Here is a 23,784-nt window from a genome sequence, read left to right as displayed (position 1 = left end):
TTATTGTGTGCTATATTTCATGCTATATGTAAAATAAGCGGTATTGTAAGTTTGTAAAATATTGTGTAAAAGTTTGAACGCGAAATATTATTATAATCAGTTTTTCATATAGAATTGTAGTAGTTGAATTGTATATTAGCTACTAAGTATGAACTTAACGGGTAGGTACTACCCGAATTTAAACTTATAAAACGCTAATATGAAGAAAAAGCTTTTATAAATGAGTTCATATTATGCTACGAAATACTATTAACTACTCTTAATATTCTGTATGATTAACTTGTTCCATTTAACTATTTTGAAGGAAATGGCACCGACTACTCGACACACCGTGAATATGAATGAAGAGGAATTCCGTACTTTTCTAGCTTCAAACATAGCCGCAGTACAGGCTGCGCTACATACCAACAATAACCTTCGATCTAGCAGTACAGGAAATCGTGTAGGATGCACCTACAAAGAATTCACTGCCTGCAAACCTTTGGAATTTGATGGAACCGAAGGACCGATCGGATTGAAACAGTGGACCGAGAAGGTTGAATCGGTGTTTGCCATAAGTAAGTGTACTGAAGAGGACAAAGTGAAGTACGCTACGCATACCTTCACAGGTTCTGCGTTAACATGGTGGAATACCTATCTAGAGCAAGTGGGACAAGACGATGCGTACGCACTACCGTGGTCAGCATTCAAGCACTTGATGAATGAGAAGTACCGTCCCAGAACCGAGGTCAATAAGCTCAAGACAGAACTTAGAGGGTTACGAACCCAAGGATTTGATATTACCACGTACGAAAGACGATTCACAGAATTGTGCCTATTGTGTCCGGGAGCATTCGAAGATGAGGAAGAGAAGATCGACGCGTTTGTGAAAGGATTACCGGAAAGAATCCAAGAAGATATAAGTTCACACGAGCCCGCCTCCATACAACAGGCATGTAGAATGGCTCACAAACTAGTGAACCAGATTGAAGAAAGAATTAAAGAACAGACTGCTGAAGAGGCCAATGTGAAGCAAGTCAAAAGAAAGTGGGAGGAAAACGGTGATAAGAATCACCAATACAACAACAGCAATTACAACAATAATCGCAACAACTATCCTAACAATCGCAACATCAATCGCAACTACAACAAACGGCCCAACAACAACAATAACAACAACAACAACAGCAACCACAACAATCATCTTAACAACAATAATAACCGCAACAACAACAACAATCAGAAGCAGCTATGCCAAAGGTGTGAAAAGTATCACTCGGGGTTCTGCACCAAATTTTGCAACAAGTGTAAAAGAAATGGTCATAGCGCGGCGAAGTGTGATGTCTACGGACCAGGGGTTAACAGAACGAAAGGAACAAATGGTGTCGGAACGAGTAATGGCGGAGCAAGTAGTGTCGGAGCAAGTTATGCCAATGTAGTTTGTTATAAATGTGGAAAACCGGGCCACATTATTAGAAATTGCCCGAACCAGGAGAACACGAATGGACAAGGCCGCGGAAGAGTTTTCAATATTAATGCGGCAGAGGCACAGGAAGACCCGGAGCTTGTTACGGGTACATTTCTTATTGACAATAAATCTGCTTACGTTTTATTTGATTCGGGTGCGGATAGAAGCTATATAAGTAGAGATTTTTGTGCTAAATTAAGTTGTCCATTGACGCCTTTGGATAGTAAATTTTTACTCGAATTAGCAAATGGTAAATTAATTTCAGCAGATAATATATGTCGGAATCGAGAAATTAAACTGGTTAGCGAAACATTTAAGATTGATTTGATACCAGTAGAGTTAGGGAGTTTTGATGTGATAATCGGTATGGACTGGTTGAAAGAAGTGAAAGCAGAGATCGTTTGTTACAAAAATGCAATTCGCATTATACGAGAAAAAGGAAAACCCTTAATGGTGTACGGAGAAAAGGGCAACACGAAGCTACATCTTATTAGTAATTTGAAGGCACAAAAACTAATAAGAAAAGGTTGCTATGCTGTTCTAGCACACGTCGAGAAAGTACAAACTGAAGAAAAGAGCATCAATGATGTTCCCATTGCAAAAGAATTTCCCGATGTATTTCCGAAAGAATTACCGGGATTACCCCCACATCGATCCGTTGAATTTCAAATAGATCTTGTACCAGGAGCTGCACCAATAGCTCGTGCTCCTTACAAACTCGCACCCAGCGAGATGAAAGAACTACAAAGCCAATTACAAGAACTTTTAGAGCGTGGTTTCATTCGACCAAGCACATCACCGTGGGGAGCTCCTGTTTTGTTTGTCAAGAAGAAAGATGGTACATTCAGGTTGTGTATCGACTACCGAGAGTTGAACAAACTTACCATCAAGAACCGCTACCCACTACCGAGAATCGATGACTTATTTGATCAACTACAAGGCTCATCTGTTTATTCAAAGATTGACTTACGTTCCGGGTATCATCAAATGCGGGTGAAAAAAGATGATATTCCAAAGACTGCTTTCAGAACACGTTACGGTCATTACGAGTTTATGGTCATGCCGTTTGGTTTAACTAATGCACCAGCTGTGTTCATGGACCTTATGAACCGAGTGTGTGGACCATATCTTGACAAGTTTGTCATTGTTTTCATTGATGGCATACTTATTTACTCAAAGAATGACCAAGAACACGGTGAACATTTGAGAAAGGTGTTAGAAGTATTGAAGAAGGAAGAATTATACGCTAAGTTTTCAAAGTGTGCATTTTGGTTGGAAGAAGTTCAATTCCTCGGTCACATAGTGAACAAAGAAGGTATTAAGGTGGATCCGGCAAAGATAGAAACTGTTGAAAAGTGGGAAACCCCGAAAACTCCGAAACACATACGCCAGTTTTTAGGACTAGCTGGTTACTACAGAAGGTTCATCCAAGACTTTTCCAGAATAGCAAAACCCTTGACTGCATTAACGCATAAAGGGAAGAAATTTGAATGGAATGATGAACAAGAGAAAGCGTTTCAGTTATTGAAGAAAAAGCTAACTACGGCACCTATATTGTCATTGCCTGAAGGGAATGATGATTTTGTGATTTATTGTGATGCATCAAAGCAAGGTCTCGGTTGTGTATTAATGCAACGAACGAAGGTGATTGCTTATGCGTCTAGACAATTGAAGATTCACGAACAAAATTATACGACGCATGATTTGGAATTAGGCGCGGTTGTTTTTGCATTAAAGACTTGGAGGCACTACTTATATGGGGTCAAAAGTATTATATATACCGACCACAAAAGTCTTCAACACATATTTAATCAGAAACAACTGAATATGAGGCATCGTAGGTGGATTGAATTATTGAATGATTACGACTTTGAGATTCGTTACCACCCGGGGAAGGCAAATATGGTAGCCGATGCCTTGAGCAGGAAGGACAGAGAACCCATTCGAGTAAAATCTATGAATATAATGATTCATAATAACATTACTACTCAAATAAAGGAGGCGCAACAAGGAGTTTTAAAAGAGGGAAATTTAAAGGATGAAATACCCAAAGGATCGGAGAAGCATCTTAATATTCGGGAAGACGGAACCCGGTATAGGGCTGAAAGGATTTGGGTACCAAAATCTGGAGATATGAGAGAAATGGTACTTAGAGAAGCTCATAAAACCAGATACTCAATACATCCTGGAACGGGGAAGATGTACAAGGATCTCAAGAAACATTTTTGGTGGCCGGGTATGAAAGCCGATGTTGCTAAATACGTAGGAGAATGTTTGACGTGTTCTAAGGTCAAAGCTGAGCATCAGAAACCATCAGGTCTACTTCAACAACCTGAAATCCCGGAATGGAAATGGGAAAACATTACCATGGATTTCATCACTAAATTGCCAAGGACTGCAAGTGGTTTTGATACTATTTGGGTAATAGTTGATCGTCTCACCAAATCAGCACACTTCCTACCAATAAGAGAAGATGACAAGATGGAGAAGTTAGCACGACTGTATTTGAAGGAAGTCGTCTCCAGACATGGAATACCAATCTCTATTATCTCTGATAGGGATGGCAGATTTATTTCAAGATTCTGGCAGACATTACAGCAAGCATTAGGAACTCGTCTAGACATGAGTACTGCCTATCATCCACAAACTGATGGGCAGAGCGAAAGGACGATACAAACGCTTGAAGACATGCTACGAGCATGTGTTATTGATTTCGGAAACAGTTGGGATCGACATCTACCGTTAGCAGAATTTTCCTACAACAACAGCTACCATTCAAGCATTGAGATGGCGCCGTTTGAAGCACTTTATGGTAGAAAGTGCAGGTCTCCGATTTGTTGGAGTGAAGTGGGGGATAGACAGATTACGGGTCCGGAGATTATACAAGAAACTACCGAGAAGATCATCCAAATTCAACAACGGTTGAAAACCGCCCAAAGTCGACAAAAGAGCTACGCTGACATTAAAAGAAAAGATATAGAATTTGAAATTGGAGAGATGGTCATGCTTAAAGTTGCACCTTGGAAAGGCGTTGTTCGATTTGGTAAACGAGGGAAATTAAATCCAAGGTATATTGGACCATTCAAGATTATTGATCGTATCGGAACAGTAGCTTACCGACTAGAGTTACCTCAACAACTCGCGGCTGTACATAACACTTTCCACGTCTCGAATTTGAAGAAATGTTTTGCTAAAGAAGATCTCACTATTCCGTTAGATGAAATCCAAATCAACGAAAAACTTCAATTCATCGAAGAACCCGTCGAAATAATGGATCGTGAGGTTAAAAGACTTAAGCAAAACAAGATACCAATTGTTAAGGTTCGATGGAATGCTCGTAGAGGACCCGAGTTCACCTGGGAGCGTGAAGATCAGATGAAGAAGAAATACCCGCATCTATTTCCAGAAGATTCGTCAACACCTTCAACAGCTTAAAATTTCGGGACGAAATTTATTTAACGGGTAGGTACTGTAGTGACCCGAACTTTTCCCTGTTTATATATATTAATTGAGATTGATATTTACATGATTAAATGTTTCCAACATGTTAAGCAATCAAACTTGTTAAGACTTAATTAATTGAAATATGTTTCATATAGACAATTGACCACCCAAGTTGACCGGTGATTCACGAACGTTAAAACTTGTAAAAACTATATGATGACATATATATGGATATATATATAGTTAACATGATACTATGATAAGTAAATATATCATTAAGTATATTAACAATGATCTACATATGTAAAAACAAGACTACTAACTTAATGATTTTTAAACGAGACATATATGTAACGATTATCGTTGTAAAGACATTTAATGTATATATATCATATTAAGATATATTCATACATGATAATATCATGATAATATAATAATTTAAAATCTCATTTTATATTATAAACATTGGGTTAACAACATTTAACAAGATCGTTAACCTAAAGGTTTCAAAACAACATTTAACATGTAACGACTAACGATGACTTAACGACTCAGTTAAAATGTATATACATGTAGTGTTTTAATATGTATTAATACACTTTTGAAAGACTTCAATACACTTATCAAAATACTTCTACTTAACAAAAATGCTTACAATTACATCCTCGTTCAGTTTCATCAACAATTCTACTCGTATGCACTCGTATTCGTACTCGTACAATACACAGCTTTTAGATGTATGTACTATTGGTATATACACTCCAATGATCAGCTCTTAGCAGCCCATGTGAGTCACCTAACACATGTGAGAACCATCATTTGGCAACTAGCATAAAATATCTCATAAAATTACAAAAATATGAGTAATCATTCATGACTTATTTACATGAAAACAAAATTACATATCCTTTATATCTAATCCATACACCAACGACCAAAAACACCTACAAACACTTTCATTCTTCAATTTTCTTCATCTAATTGATCTCTCTCAAGTTCTATCTTCAAGTTCTAAGTGTTCTTCATAAATTCCAAAAGTTCTAGTTTCATAAAATCAAGAATACTTTCAAGTTTGCTAGCTCACTTCCAATCTTGTAAGGTGATCATCCAACCTCAAGAAATCTTTATTTCTTACAGTAGGTTATCATTCTAATACAAGGTAATAATCATATTCAAACTTTGGTTCAATTTCTATAACTATAACAATCTTATTTCAAGTGATGATCTTACTTGAACTTGTTTTCGTGTCATGATTCTGCTTCAAGAACTTCGAGCTATCCAAGGATCCATTGAAGCTAGATCCATTTTTCTCTTTTCCAGTAGGTTTATCCAAGGAACTTAAGGTAGTAATGATGTTCATAACATCATTCGATTCATACATAAAAAGCTATCTTATTCGAAGGTTTAAACTTGTAATAACTAGAACATAGTTTAGTTAATTCTAAACTTGTTCGCAAACAAAAGTTAATCCTTCTAACTTGACTTTTAAAATCAACTAAACACATGTTCTATATCTATATGATATGCTAACTTAATGATTTAAAACCTGGAAACACGAAAAACACCGTAAAACCGGATTTACGCCGTCGTAGTAACACCGCGGGCTGTTTTGGGTTAGTTAATTAAAAACTATGATAAACTTTGATTTAAAAGTTGTTATTCTGAGAAAATGATTTTTATTATGAACATGAAACTGTATCCAAAAATTATGGTTAAACTCAAAGTGGAAGTATGTTTTCTAAAATGGTCATCTAGACGTCGTTCTTTCGATTGAAATGACTACCTTTACAAAAACGACTTGTAACTTATTTTTCCGACTATAAACCTATACTTTTTCTGTTTATATTCATAAAATAGAGTTCAATATGAAACCATAGCAATTTGATTCACTCAAAACGGATTTAAAATGAAGAAGTTATGGGTAAAACAAGATTGGATAATTTTTCTCATTTTAGCTACGTGAAAATTGGTAACAAATCTATTCCAACCATAACTTAATCAACTTGTATTGTATATTATGTAATCTTGAGATACCATAGACACGTATACAATGTTTCAACCTATCATGTCGACACATCTATATATATTTCGGAACAACCATAGACACTCTATATGTGAATGTTGGAGTTAGCTATACAGGGTTGAGGTTGATTCCAAAATATATATAGTTTGAGTTGTGATCAATACTGAGATACGTATACACTGGGTCGTGGATTGATTCAAGATAATATTTATCGATTTATTTCTGTACATCTAACTGTGGACAACTAGTTGTAGGTTATTAACGAGGACAGCTGACTTAATAAACTTAAAACATCAAAATATATTAAAAGTGTTGTAAATATATTTTGAACATACTTTGATATACATGTATATATTGTTATAGGTTCGTGAATCAACCAGTGGCCAAGTCTTACTTCCTGACGAAGTAAAAATCTGTGAAAGTGAGTTATAGTCCCACTTTTAAAATCTAATATTTTTGGGATGAGAATACATGCAGGTTTTATAAATGATTTACAAAATAGACACAAGTACGTGAAACTACATTCTATGGTTGAATTATCGAAGTCGAATATGCCCCTTTTTATTAAGTCTGGTAATCTAAGAATTAGGGAACAGACACCCTAATTGACGCGAATCCTAAAGATAGATCTATTGGGCCTAACAAACCCCATCCAAAGTACCGGATGCTTTAGTACTTCGAAATTTATATCATATCCGAAGGGTGTCCCGGAATGATGGGGATATTCTTATATATGCATCTTGTTAATGTCGGTTACCAGGTGTTCACCATATGAATGATTTTTATCTCTATGTATGGGATGTGTATTGAAATATGAAATCTTGTGGTCTATTATTATGATTTGATATATATATAGGTTAAACCTATAACTCACCAACATTTTTGTTGACGTTTTAAGCATGTTTATTCTCAGGTGATTATTAAGAGCTTCCGCTGTCGCATACTTAAATAAGGACGAGATTTGGAGTCCATGCTTGTATGATATTGTGTAAAAACTGCATTCAAGAAACTTATTTTGTTGTAACATATTTGAATTGTAAACCATTATGTAATGGTCGTGTGTAAACAGGATATTTTAGATTATCATTATTTGATAATCTACGTAAAGCTTTTTAAAACCTTTATCTATGAAATAAAGGTTATGGTTTGTTTTAAAAATGAATGCAGTCTTTGAAAAATGTCTCATATAGAGGTCAAAACCTCGCAACGAAATCAATTAATATGGAACGTTTTTAATTAATAAGAACGGGACATTTCATAACTCGAATCCAGATTTTTATTATCTAAACCAACCTTATTACGACTCTTCACAAAATTATCAACAATACCAATCTTCTGACCAAATACCACAAAATTTTCAACAAACTCAAAATGAAGAAAATTTCTCGTATAAATTTCAAAATATTATGATGAGTTTTATTGAAAGTCAAACCGAAACTAGGGAATTACTAAATCAACAATGCCAACAAAATCAAGCATCTATTCAAAATCTAAAAAGAGAAATGGATCGTTTGTTTACTATTCTTTCGGAAAGACAATCGGATGATTCATCGGTTGAGTCTCCATTTTATTATCCTAACCCTATTTTACAGGTTTCAAACGACCAAACAATTAATGAGGAGGACTAGGTGCAAATTGAAATTGTAAAAATTAATTCACATAACCCTCCTGAATTAAAAGAATATGAAATCTCTATGAAAAACATAAATGAACGTGGGGTAAATGGAAATAAAAATGATGAGCATTATGATTCCGAGGTCGAAGTGGTAGAACCAGTTAATCATACGCCAGAGATCTTTTCCTGTTATACTAATCCGCTTTGGTATAATGATGAGGAAAATGAGGGTGTTACACCCGAGATCTTTACAGTTTATAATAATTCACTCGCGTATAATTGTGATAATGAGGAGGTCGAATTGATGAAGTCGTCAGAAAACATTGAGGATGAAAAGTTTAATATATTAGAACCACTTGAGAAGTCACCTTCTCATGTGGAATTCGTATATCCTCAAGAGGTTAACATTTGGAATATCTTAAAAAATGATTCATTTGGGCAGGATCCACCTAGGAGAATAAAATTTTTATTGCAAGCCGCACTTAGAGAAGAGTTGTACGTTGACTCTCGGGTTGAGTCATCCTTTTTCGGTCAACTGAAAAAGGATTTATCTGATATATTATATACCACCCGAGATGTAAATGAATGGCTCACTTTTCTAATTCGTGGAACTTTCTCCTCTGATTTTACATGTCGTTCGATAAATATAGAGAAATTTGACCCCGCTAGGCAATAAAGTGTGGGGTCGAGTCGAGAAAACGACTTGTTGAAAAAATCATGTTTTGTGTGCCTTAAATTCATTATGTGATTTATTATAAAAGTAAAAAATAATATAGAGTGCATTTAATTCTTATTAAATTTGTGTGATTTTTTAAAAATCTAAAAAAAATATATTTTTTTTTTATACATTAAGTTTTAAAAATTGAATTTTAAAATTTATAAACGGATAAAGACTAGGTTTTACAACCGAACTTTCCGTTATGAGAAATATAAATTTTATAAATGATATTTTATTTAAATAGTTACTAAGTTAAAAAAAAAATTTATAAAATAATTGTGTTTTTAGTTTATTATATTTTTGTTTATTTATATATATACAAAAATTTTAAGTGTGGGGTAAAATTTTTGTACTATAAATGTACAACCCCATCTTGTGTGTGATTAACATGTTTGTTGACAGGTACTTATGATGATGATGCATTCGACATAACGAAACACTACATTTATATTGTGATAAAGGGATTAGATATATTCATACGATAAGCATTTTACAATGTCCATTTACTTAACTAAGGAAGTTCTAACAACCTTTACACTTTTTGTCCTCTCAAATTTATATATTTTATCTGATTTTATGTAATGAGGGCATTACATAATCTTAAGTGTAGGGTGGGAATATATAAATTCTCGAGAACTTATAACTTGGTGGTTTTTATGAAAAATTTTTAAAATTTTTAAACAAATATATCTAGTCAATTTTTAAAGAAATTACGAGCAATTAAAGATTAGGTGTCAAAAACCGAAATTATTGTCTCCATACATTAAAAATACATAAGAATATTCGATTAAAACCTATAAAAGAAAACCAAGTATAACAGAATTTATAAACCCATATTTTAGGAACCATTTATCACATGTTTCTATGAAGTTTATTGCAGATATCATTGCTTTGGAATGTATAAACCTAAATACCCCATTAAGGAAGTAAAGTCTTCCAAAATAACACACTTGCTAACTTATGTTAGAAGATGTAGTCCAGAACAGCTGTAGGTTGGCGAAAAATCTTGAAAAGTCATCTCTAACATCGGCTGGAAATCCACCTCACCTCAGCATCAAACAGGGTTTTTGGTGGTCAGACTTATCCTAACCATGAGATGGATCTGTCTCGTACAATGGGGGGGCACATTGCAAATTAGCTTTTAAGACTAATGAATCTAATCCCCAGATGGATGATCTCCGTAAAGATCAACCGCATCTATGTTTGACCGCGGTCAACATACAAATGCCATAACAAATTGAGGTGTGCAAACTCATGGTTCACCGATGATATTTGGACACGATATAATTTTATTCTAAAACTTATGCTATTTTATGAATTATATTGTGTAAAACCATTTTTAGGACATTCGGTTTCAAGTTCCATGATACTTCAATTATGGGGGCGGATAGCTTGCTAATCGCCGACTGAGACTTCGGTTTTCAGTTACCCTCAACCGGAATTTGAGGTTAAAACCGGAAAACGTGTCTAGTGTAAAAACTAGCATTCCATTTTATAAAATCATAAAAACATTTTCAAAAGGTCCAATTTTTCCTAAGGATCCAAATTTTTAAACCTTAATCACGAATTTCAACTTTATTTCTGTTGTCAGAATTTCAATTCGTGTGGTGTGTGTGTGATCCAATAAATATCGTGTGATGTTTTCAATTCACTTCATAAAGCGTGTGTTTTCATTTCGTGTGGTGTGTGTGTGTGTGTGATGAATGATTGATATGGAAAATTGTGTAGTATTCCGAGTCTATTAAAAAGATATTATTGTTTGAGGACAAGCAACGTTCAAGTGTGGGGTAATTTGATATTGCTCAATTCATGCATATTCTTAGTCACAATATCAGTCCCAAATGTTATGATTTTATGTGTATTCGAGTAGTTTTCGGTTTGTAATTGGTTAAAATGTCCAAAGCGTCGAATGAAGTGTTATTATGGATTTTCAATGATATAAAGATCAAAATTAAGATAAAATGAAGATTTCTAATGAGCAACAAAAGAGTACAACATCGCGCCTCAAGACTACAAGTTAAAATGATCGAAATCACGAAATCTGAGTGCCTGCACGAAAAAAATCATAACTAAATCATACGGACTCGAAAAAAGGCGAATCAGGTGTCCAGACGTCCGTAACTCAAAAATCTACAACTTTCAAGAAGGAACCTTACGCGAAACGTGTACCAATTTACGCGAAACGCGTAATGTTTGGACGTTTTTCAGATTCCCAATTCACGTGGGCCGGCTAGTTTTAAATCAATTATGTTGGGGCAAGTGTTGGAGCAGTTAGCACAAAAAAAAATAGTTTATGTATTCTTTTTTTTTTTTGCACGCCAAATTAAATATGCTACTTTACAAAAGTGAGATGGACTTTTGGATTATAATAAGAAGAAACAGATGGCATCAATCAATTATATTCGAGCAACTATCACACCTCCAATATTATACCAATACTTTTACAAAGGGGAGCAGGTTGCAGTTTAATAAAAAAAAAATCCATCCACTCTTCAATTCTAGAGGATATAATACGGTGTACTATCAAGTTCAAGGGAATATACACAGAAATATAGAGAACATAGAGATGAGAGATTTTGGAGGAATACACAAATTATTATTTTAGCTACTGGCTCGTTTATTTCATTTTTTACTCCGCACCAATTACTTCAAGTTTCATCCCGTATTAATTTTAAGTTGTAGAATTAGGATAGTTTTATTATTAAGGGTGTATGATACGTGATTAAGGGTATTATTGTGCGAGTGCAAGGGTGCTTTCATTTCCATTTTCTACCATTTGTAATCATTAAATTGAAGACCTTTTGTAAGTTTGTTACTTTCATTTTTTTTTTTTATCATTGTTACTTATTATTATGTTTATGTTTATGTATTTTTATTTTTACACCCGTATCATTATCATGATTAGTTAGTAAATTCCGATAGTGTTCGCTTAGATGTAGATTCCATTAAAATTATCGTTATCAATTTATTATTATTATGTTTATATTTTTATGTTTACCCTAGTATAATGAGTAGCTAATTTCCCTAGTGTTCACTTAGATGTAGAGCCCCTAGTGAAATGGATTGTTACCTTTTGTAAAAGTAAAAATGTAACTCTAGTATTTTTAACATTGAGCCTAATTAAAAGAACCATTATTATGTACTTGGATATTTAACCCCTGTCACTTAATTTATTAGATTAAAATAACGAAAGTTATTTTTATTTATATAAATTAAGCTTCAACATTTAAAAGTGATTTAGACGAACTCATGAATAATTTACTAACACTAAATTAGGAATAAGGTTCGGTGGTTTGGGTAATATCATTAGCTACATAAAAGTGAAATTGTAAAAAGGGAAACCGTTATGATTTGGGTTTTGGTGAAGGTCAAAACTGGGTTGGGTCTCAATTTAAATACTTAGGAACTAGTAACTATCTAAATAAAATCAAATGAAAATTAGATTTAATTTAGTTAGTCGAAACTTTATATTTATTCGAAAGGAAAATATAAGTTTTATACTAAACATTTTAATACGAGCTTAAAACTTAAAACAATCCATGGATCTAGAGGTGATACATTTAAGTAAACACTCCCATTTATATATTACAATTTATTATTATTATTATTATTTATTTACGTATTATTAGACTGATAAAATCAAAACAAAAATATAACCAATTTACCAGTACTGTTTTGTCACATTACTTATACCATACGCGGATCGTGTAGAAAATCACACGAAACGCGTAACTTCAAAAACACACGCGAAACGCGTATATAATTACGTGAAACGCGTAAGTACAAGTACCAGTACTGTTTCGATTTTTATTTAAATTTAATTTTTAATTAATTACTTTAATACTAATATTAATTTATTTCAAGTCATAATATTTATAATAGTATGTAGTACATTAATTCACCTTTTATTAATTTAAATCCAGTAATTTTTATTAGTTGGTAATTATAGTTAATTTTATTTAAATTGTATTTCTATGTTATAATAATAAATTCTTAATCCATTATTATTATTGTTTTAGTTAATTAAAATCCATAACAAACCCCTTTTCTACTAGATTAACTATCGGTAATTTAATCTCTTGAACTCCATTCTCCCTGTGGAACGAATCGGATTTACCAACAAACTAAACTACGCGGATAGGACTAGTTGCCTATATGTGTGTGAAATCAACCTGAATTCATTAAAACACCACATATACAATAAATCAATTCGTGTAATAAAATAAGTCAAATCCGTTCATAAATAAAGGTACTGTTTCACCGCATCAACATGCAATTTATTTTATATTTTGAACACAAGTGGAGGTTGGTTTAAATTATTCATTGTGAGTTGAACAAAAATATTCCCTAGTCTGGTAACTGTAATCACTGGTTTCTACTGGTGAACGCGAATCCTATGGATAGATCTATCGGGTTTGACAACCCCATTTCGAGCTAGTCGCGCTAGCAATTTATAATCGGAATGTTTAGTACTTCGTATTTAGTTGAAGATACACTTGTTCGGTGTATATTATTTATTATGTTTGGCAAGAGTAAATAAATGGTTAAGTGGTTACCAGGTGGCTCACGGAAAATGGAATAATGTTTTTATATGTTTTCTAGCATATAATTTTGTGGTCCAAAATGGAGTTTTTATGTTTTCAAACATAAATTTTTATGGTTTACATTAAATATTGTTTGCAATATTAAACCTATAATTCACTCAACATTTTTGTTGACAGTTACTCGCATGTTTTATTCTCAGGTTCATGATTGATTGCTTCCGCAGTGCTTAGAGAGTCTGCATATTTATGATGGCAGCTTTTGTTAAACATTAACTTGCATTCTATTTTGATACATTTAATAGTGGATGTAGTTGACTTTGTTTTGGTCAACTTTTAGATTAAGTAATAATGTATGGTTTTTCTAAACTTACATATCTTGGTAGGTTTCCTTTATGGGAAATCATTTTTAAATAAAGAATGCAAGATTATTTATCAAATTCATATAGAGTTGTGATCAAGCTGTGGGACCAAGATAATGATGGTCGTCAAGTGTACTTTGACGGGTCGTTTTAAGATGGTTATCTTCTAACGATTGCTTTGGTTTGACTAGCTATATTTACCTAGCAGTTTTTTTTATTGAAAGACAATTTTATGATTATTATTATGTCTCTGAAGAATAAGGAGCCTATTTGGATATGTTATTTCGTTCAAAAAATAGCCGTATAGGCTTTGGTTGTTACGTGAGTTCATACGATAATTACATTCATGTTCTTGTTTGGCCAACGATCCGCCTTTATATTTTGAGTCAAAATCAATCTAGTATTCTGGTTGATATAAGTGGAACTATTCTTAGCAATTATCATTAACAGTAAAATTGCAATGATGTACATGTCATAATTAATATATTAGGTACAACGAATTTTAATATGACCACAACAAATGTTATAGGACAATCGAAATTGAATATGAACTATCTTAATTTAGCTGAGTGGTTACGGCCTTTCTGGGTGTCAGTGAGCTCTCGAGTTCGAGTCTCACCTGGGGATTTTATAATAGAGTTTGTTTTGCACTTGGTTATGAGCCCTTGAGGCACCGCTGTATGAGTCTGTTATATGACAGTTATTCAGGGGGCTTCCCAAGGGTGACTACACGCCAGTGGCGAAGCTAGAATTTTGAATCAATGGTGTCAAAATTAATATTAAAAGTATCAAGTCGCGAAAATTTAACTAACATAGCATGATTCACTAAATATATTAAAAAGATCAAGTTATCGTCTAACACAAATATCCTCTACGATATTTCAATCGTTGAAAATGTTCCATAATTATTAAAATAATTTGAGCTTTATAGCGTAATTGTTCCTATGTTAAAAGCCACTAATAGTACAATGCTTATCTTTTTGAATGGGTATTTTAAGAAAGGCTGGTGTCAAAGTTTAACAATTCGAGATTTTAATGTACAAAACTATAAACTTACATGGTCACAAAATTTTTTCATTGGTGTCAATTGACACCATTATCCATCAAGTGGCTATGTCACTGCTACATGTAGAGTCTGTCATATGACAGTTGTTCGGTGTGACATACTTGACACGTGAAACGGATATGATTGGGTAATGAGAACCCATTTGGTGGTCACACGGCACTGACTACAATCTCGATCGCTGTTAAAAAATTGAAATTGAATATGAACAATACGAAGCTAGTTCCTTCATTATCATAGTTCACTCATTATGACTTTGCTTAAAATTTCAAAGCTAGTGCATTATTCTAGACACGATTATGTAAAAAGGTGCTCGAAATAAAATGAAATTTATACAGAGTAGTTAATATCCGTGGTGTTTGAACTGGCGAAATGATGTATTATACCAAAGGAAAGTGTCATAGATATTCGGTATGAATGCCATAATTCTACCCATATAAAAGTTGGCAATAAACATGAGAAGTACTGAATTGTTATGTTGGTACAATTTTCAGTATAGCGGCTGTAAGGTACCAGTACAAGACAATAGCTGCTCAGTGTGATGACCCGGAAATTTCTGACCAAATTTAAACTTAATCTTTAACATTTCCGACACGATAAGCAAAGCCTATGAAGTTGAATCTCAAAATCTTGAACTACTTTTATATATTTAAATACCCTTCGTTTGTTTTCGACGATTCGCGAACAATTATATGTAAATAGATACATATATACTATAACTTGAAAAGGTAACAATGTATTAATTATTTGATACCGTACATTAAACTTATTGGTTTAAATATCTATTTGAATATATATATATATGATAAGTTGAAATATTTATTATTAAAATTTATTTATAAATAACTTTCAATGTGTATTTAAAAACTGATTTAGTATATTAAAAAGATATATACATATATATAATTTCAAGTTATTTAGTAAACGATAGTAACATTTTCAAATTGCTACAGTACCCAAAATGCTACAGTGTTTTCGAAAATCACTATTTGCTACAGTGAAATTGACTTTGCTACAGTGAATTGCTACAGTGGTATAGTTTAGGGATAATTTAAGGCTATATTTTGACAAAGGTACGAGTCACGAAATGTAAAATGCAAGTTTTCTAAGCGTACGAAAATGCGTTCGAGAAACCGGAACCGGGACATAAGTCGAGTGACGACGTACGACATATCGGAACAAAAATTACAAGTCAACTATGCACGTGAATTTAATATAATATATAATTAATTATATATATTATATATATTATATATTAATATTTATATTATGTCGACAAAGATAAAAACAAATGAACCAGGCTGGTGACAGTTGGCCATGCGATCGCATGGCCATATGCCCATGAAACCATGCAATCACATGGAAGGAGAAATCATGCCACACTATAAAAGCTCGACCATTTCTACTTCTGATTTAATTTAATTTTACTCCGTATTATTTAAATTATTATTATTATTATTATTATTATTATTATTATTAATAAGATTATTATTAATCTTATTATTTTTATTATTAGTGTTATTATTTTTGCTATACAAAAATAATAATGTACATAAAATATTACGACGGAGTGCTGTCCAAGTAATTTTCAAAACGAATTTTCGAGCGAGCTAGAGCTAAGAAAAATATGGGTTATTACCAAGGAAATTATGGGTAATGTTCGGGGGTATTTTTGTGAATCAAACCTCGTGTTTATCATCTCCGATGCGTCTACGTGCTTTCCTGCAATATTGTATATCAATATTAAACAGTGAGTTTCATATGATCCCTTTTACTCTCTACATTTTTGGGCTGAGAATACATGCAAATGCTTTATTAACTGATTTACAATATTTATATGTGTGAGTTTCATTTGCTCCCTTTTTAAATGCTTTTGCAATATATATTTTTGGGCTGAGAATACATACACTTTATTTTAAACACAATGGATACAAGTACATACTAAATTCTATACTGAGTTTGAACCGAAAATCCCTTAGCTTTGGTAACTAGTAACTGTCGGTTATAAGAACTGGTGGGCGCGAGTAGTAGTATATGGATCCATAGGGCTTGATATCCCCGTCCGAGCTAGAGCACTAGCCTTTTAACGGACGTATGCTATTTGAGAAGCGTACACGTTTGTAACGACCCGCCAAAATCGCTATTGACGCGGCACGTTAATCATTGATTCCACAGTGAGGTTTTGACCTCTATATGATACGTTTTGATAAAATATTGCATTCATTAAAGTAAGTGACTTTCTAAACATAGAAAGTTATAAACATGTGGGCAAGTGCTTAGGTATAAGCAAAACCCCGAAATACATAAGTCTTTAATTTACAGGTTGACATCACAGTCCAATTATTTATTACACAACGCAGTTTTATTTTGAATGCAATAAACTTTGTACAAAGCATGAGAGACTCCATGCAGGCAACAAGCACATCACAGCGGAAGCATTCTAAGGACCTGAGAATAAAACATGCTAAAAAGTCAACACGAATGTTGGTGAGTTATAGGTTTAATTGCTCGAGTCATAAACATATATAAAGATAGACCACAAGATTTCATCAAAAGTTTATCAATAGATTCTACGTAACAGAGCACCCTGGTAACTAAACTTAACGCTATAGTGATAATTACCCCATTCGTTTTAATACACGCAAACCAACGTGTCTTAAACTCAAATAACATACGTCCGTTAAAAGGCTAGCGCTCTAGCTCGGACGGGGATGTCAAGCCCTATGGATCCATATACAATTATTCGCGCCCACCAGTCCATATCCTATGTACTGGCAGCTACTAGTTACCAAAGCTAAGGGATTTTCGGTTTAACTCAGTGTAGAATTTAGTATGTACTTGTGTCTTATCGCGTTTAAAATAAATTGCATGTATTCTCAGCCCAAAAATATTTAAAGTATTTAAAAAGGGATCTATAACTCACAGTTCAATATTGCGATTCAATATTGTAGGCAAATTGCGTAGACGTAATGATGGTAGACGACTGTATGGTTGGCCTTGGATTCAAGAACAATACCCCGAATAATACCCAATATTTCCTTAGCTTAAAGCGGTTTGAAACCCGAATTAAAAACACCCTCGTATATACCTTATTATTATTAAACTTAAATTTAAAATTAAAATTATAATATAAATATAAATATTGAGAGATAAATGTGAAAAAAATTCGTCGAACGAACTGCGTATTTATATTACTTTTCGATTTACTGTAGCTCATAGTGTACTGTAGCAAATAGTGTTTTACTGTAGCAAATAGTGTTTACTGTAGCAAATAGTGTTTTACTGTAGCAAATCACTGTAGCACTGTAGCAAAATACGGTTTCACTGTAGCAAATAGTGTTTTACTGTAGCAAATTGTGTTTTACTGTAGCAAAGTAATTTTTACTGTAGCAAATAGGGTTTTACTGTAGGAAAGTCGTTTTTACTTGTACATATATATATACATACATATAATTGTTCATGAATCGTCGAGAGTAGTCAAAGGTAATTGTATATATGAAACAGTTCTAAAATTTTGAGACTCAATCTAACAGACTTTGTTTAACGTGTTAAAATAATAAATCGTATAGAGAATTGGTTTAAATTAGTCGAAATTTTTCGGGTCATCACAACGTTGGTTTGCGTGTATTATTAAGATGATTATACAAAGGGTATAAATTATATATACGTTAAGTTTAGTTACCAGGGTGCTCAATTTCGTAGAATATTTTGATAAACGTTTCGGATGAAACAACTGAAATCTTGTGATCCACCTTTATATACAGATTATACGAAACATTAAAACTATGAACTCACCAACCTTTGTGTTGACACTTGTTAGCATGTTTATTCTCAGGTTTCCTAAAAGTCTTTCGCTGTTTGCTTTGATGTTAGACAAGCTATGTGCATGGAGTCTTACATGACATATTTTTCAAGGAAACTTTGCATTCACCAAATCATCACCATGTATCTTATTTTGACTGCATTGTCAACGTAAGTACTGTTGTAAACTATTATTTATGGTGATTGTCTATATGTAGAAATCATCAGATGTCGAAAACCTTTGATTTAAATATTCATTTATGGTGTGCCTTTTCAAAAGAATGCAATGTTTACAAAACGTATCATATAGAGGTCAAATACCTCGCAATGAAATCAATGAATGACGTGTTCGTCCATATGGATTTGGAGTGATCGTCACACTCAGCGTGTGGCGTATAATGTTGATTGTTGTTTGCCCTTGAGAAATAATCTATGCAGACCTGAAACACGGATGTATGATCCGTGGGGTGGCCTTAATCAATCTGAGGATCGATCTGAAATTGATCCGTATAGCGTAATGCTGCTAAGCGGCTAATGTGCATTTAGAGTGAGAAAGAACTGTGTGAGAGAGAAAGTGTACTTCTCTCTGACTGAAGTTCAGATCAGAATGATGTGAAATGTGGTGACCCAGGGGGTCTATTTATAGGCGTAGAATGTCCGAAATTCTAGGGATACACGTGTCAATTACTGAGTGGTTCTGTTACACGAAATATTCGGAAGGTCGGTAGCGTGTGCTGATGTGGCTGCGTGCCGTTCACGTGCTGAGCTAAAGGACTTATGCATAGAAGCTGCCTGCAGGGCTTACGCTTGACGCTGGGCGGCCTGCTGAACACTGGGCGGCAAATACTGAAAACCGCCAAATTTTTTTATCTTTTGTGCTCTTTAATCCATTTTTCTGTATAAAAATGGTGTTTTTATGCATCACCATTAAGTCCCCCCAGTTTAATGTCTTTACTTTTGTAAAAAATAAAGTCATTAAACTAAAAATAAAAGATGCCTTTTTCCTCGAAGACACAAAACTACTGTAGCCGTCTGATTTTCTGTTCTGACGTCACATTTCCAATTGCCCCCAAAATCTTTTTGATTTATTTTCAAATTTTAAAGTGTTGTCCAATTGATCTGACCCATACACGTGTATCAATCTCATCCTTTTACCATCCATCAGTTTGATTATAAATAAGCCATTCCTCTTTTCTTTTTCCTCTTCCGAAAACCGATCATCTGCTTTGAAGATAACCGCAATTATTCATTTTAGCAAATCTGTTAAGTGCAAGGTTAGTGTGACGCTTCGTACAAAACCATTGTGTACGATTCGTCAACAACAGGATCTTTACACGGTCGAATACTACATGCTATTTGAAAACCATTTTTACATTCATAAAAGATAGTGTTTACAAAAGATAACGTGACACAAAGGTCGTTACAAAGTCATTATTTGAAAATAACATAAACTACGAATGCAAAAGAAAAGTTCCATGATTGAGACATCTCTAAGTAATGCAGCGGAATTCTAGCACAGCAGGTCCTTAACAGCAAGTTTAAACACCAAGACAGCAAGTCTAAACAGCGGAAGTAACAAACCTCTAAGCACCTGAGAAAACATGCTTAAAAACGTCAACAATAATGTTGGTGAGCTATAGTTTAAGTTGTAACAGTAATATAAGGTAGGCCACGAGATTTCAGTGTTCCAAAACAGTATGAAAAGTATATGTTTAACCGTGGGCACTTGGTAACTAACTTAACGTTTATAACCCCCTAAAAGTATACTTGGCGAGTGCGTATGTTTACGAATTATTAAACACCCGTTAAATGCTAGCGCGACTAGCCCGAGTGGGGATGTCAAATCCTATGGATCCATATCTAAGATTCGCGTTCACTGGTTCAAAAACCAATGACTAAACATTACCGAGCTAAGGGGAAAGTTTATGCCGTTGTATAACCCACACATATATAAAGTTCAAGTACTTATGCCTAGTATGTAAAACGTAAAAAGCGCATGTATTCTCAGTCCCAAAATAGTTAAAGTAAAAAGGGATGCTATAACTCACAGTGATAAGAGCGGTAAAGTCGATAATGAAAGTATGCAAGTAGTAAGTCGGCCCGAAAGGTCGTCAACCTAAGTCAAAGGTTACTAGGTCAGTATGTTATCCTCATAAATTCTAATAGTGCATAAAATAAGTTTAAGTGTCATCATCATCATCATTCATCATTGTAAAAGTTAAGTAAGTTTAACAAGTATAGAGGTCGAAACAATAGGCTGGCTTTGATCAGCTGCTACGGCCTCTACGTAAATCGAAAAGATGTGTAATCAGTGGACATGGCTCTGTATGGGAGTCCTCTAGTTTTTGACCAATTTCCAGAACCAAAATCGTCTTCGTTTGACCATGGTGATAGCTTAAGTGCGAGTAGGTCAGAAATTTCAGCACAACGTTAATAGGGTGTAGTGACTTTCGGAAGGCCATAAATCGTAAACCGTAACTCGGATTAAGACGAGGTCTAAACAGAAAATCATCTACTCGAACCGAACTAACTGAAAATTAACTTTACAGTAGCCCATGTGGTCTGATCAGATCCCAAAAACAGTAAGCAATGTGCTCTGGTGGGGTTCTTAGTGTTTGATGCTCATCACGGTTCTCATCCTTGATACATGTAGCTTCAAGTGTACAACTCATTGATGGGTTAGCATCACCTTGACCAAGATTCTACCATCAACACACAATATATTAAGACCAAGTAAGAACACAACTCATTTAAGAGTCTTAGATGGATGATGAACCAAGGTTACATCATATCCTTAGTCTTAACACAATTACAAGTTACATTTACAACTAAAGCTACAAACTTTACTTCAATCAAGCAAGTATGAATATAATCTAAGTCAAATAAAGTGATGGAACCCTAATCTAGAAAGCTTGGATCCTTTTCACACAAGTTATAAGGTCACAAAGCTAGAAAGCTTGAACCTTTAGTGTTCTTGAAGAACTTGAGGCATAAAGCTTAGATCTTTAAGTTATATGAAGACCATAAACACAAGTTTTGATCTTTATAACAAAATAATGAGATCATAAGTTAGGAAACTTAGATCCAACAAAAGATATGAAGATTCAAGCTAGAAAGCTTGCATCTTGGTTGTTCTTGAAGATCTTGAAGCATAAAGCTTGGATCTTTAAGTTACATGAAGATTACAAACACAAGTTTGAATCTTTATAACAAAATGGCAAGATTAAAGTTAAAAGATATAGATCTACAAAGTAGGTGAAGATTCAAAGCTAGAAAGCTTGAATCTTCCATGTTCTTAAAGGATTCAAATCCATGTTTGAATCTACAAGATGTAATCAAGATCAAAAGCTAAAAAGCTATACCCATGATGATGATGATGATGATGAATTCATGAGAGAGAGAGAGGAAGAAGAAGAAGAAAAATCAATACTTACACTTTTTAGAGAGAGAAAGAACTAGAGAAAGAATTAGAGAGTGAGTGTGTGTAAATTACAAATGAAAGAAAGTGTAAAATGGATGGAATGAGGCTTGTATTTATAGGTGAATGAGGTGAGGGGAGGGGGGTTTGGCCGTGATTTTGGAGGGGGGACAAGGGAGACCAACTTTTGCTTTTTGGTTAATGGTTGTCTAAAGTTGGTGCTTATGTTAGGATCCCATGCAACATTAAGGATAATACTTGACATAAATGCTAGTATGTTCCCTCTAATAAATGGGCATTGGTCTTACATATTAATGGGTCACTAGCTATTAATAATTGGGCTAATTAAATAGTCCACTAACTAGTGTAGGGTGGGCTAAGGTCCAACAAGGTAGAAAGTCCAACAAAACTAACTAGTAAGCATAAGTAAATTACTACGCGTAATTAAGCATCCAATAACCCTAGTAATTATTATTATAAAATAATAATTAAGATTTCGTAGTCATAATATTCCGATTACGACAAAAGTTAAACGTGTACACAGTACACAGTTTGTTCGTAACGTCAAGTGACACTAACGGTCATAATGGCTTCCGTTGATCAAGTTAAGTATCCTACGTACTTAAAGGCACATTTTAACACATAAATGAAAGTAAGCCATATGTATAAAGATTCCAGAGTATAAAGTAGCACAGTACGCACAAATACACAGTTTCGTGAAAGCACAAGGTACAAAAGCAAGTCAAAAAAGCCGGGTCGTTACATTACCCACCTGTTAAAGAAAATTTCGTCCCGAAATTTTGAGGAGTGACCAACAATGGTACCGTATTTGAATAAGAAGGAGCGTATCAAAGTCCTGAGAGACTCGTGGGCTCAAAAGTGAGCGATTTACCTTGAAAGGTATTTGGGCGTATAAAAGAAAGAATAGGTATATGCCATTGATTAAGTCTCTTGTCCTAAGAGATCAACACATTGATTTCATTTTTGGTTAACATGAGTATGTCATCTGAATATATCCAGAAAAGGAAAGATGATGTTTTTAGCCCTACATGCATCTTTAGTAAGCTGGATGCATGAAATACGTCATGAATGTTACTATACTCATCTAAACATTGAGCGCTTATGTCACAATACAAGGCTGACAGATAGAATGGAAAACATGGTGATCACAACATACTGCGTGTGAGCTTATCCTTGGATGAAATGAAAGCACAGTTCCATAATGTAACTTTATCCTTTCAGTTACATGTTGAAGTTAGGATTAACATTAACTAGATCAACATATAGTTGCAACCAACGGAGGAAGGAATATGTAGAGTATCCACATCAGCATCGTAAATGTTTTAAGCAGT

The sequence above is a fragment of the Rutidosis leptorrhynchoides genome, chromosome 4 (assembly GCF_046630445.1).
Source record: "Rutidosis leptorrhynchoides isolate AG116_Rl617_1_P2 chromosome 4, CSIRO_AGI_Rlap_v1, whole genome shotgun sequence".
In the NCBI taxonomy this organism is placed as follows: Eukaryota; Viridiplantae; Streptophyta; class Magnoliopsida; order Asterales; family Asteraceae; genus Rutidosis; species Rutidosis leptorrhynchoides.
Note: the sequence above shows the minus strand (reverse complement) of the source record.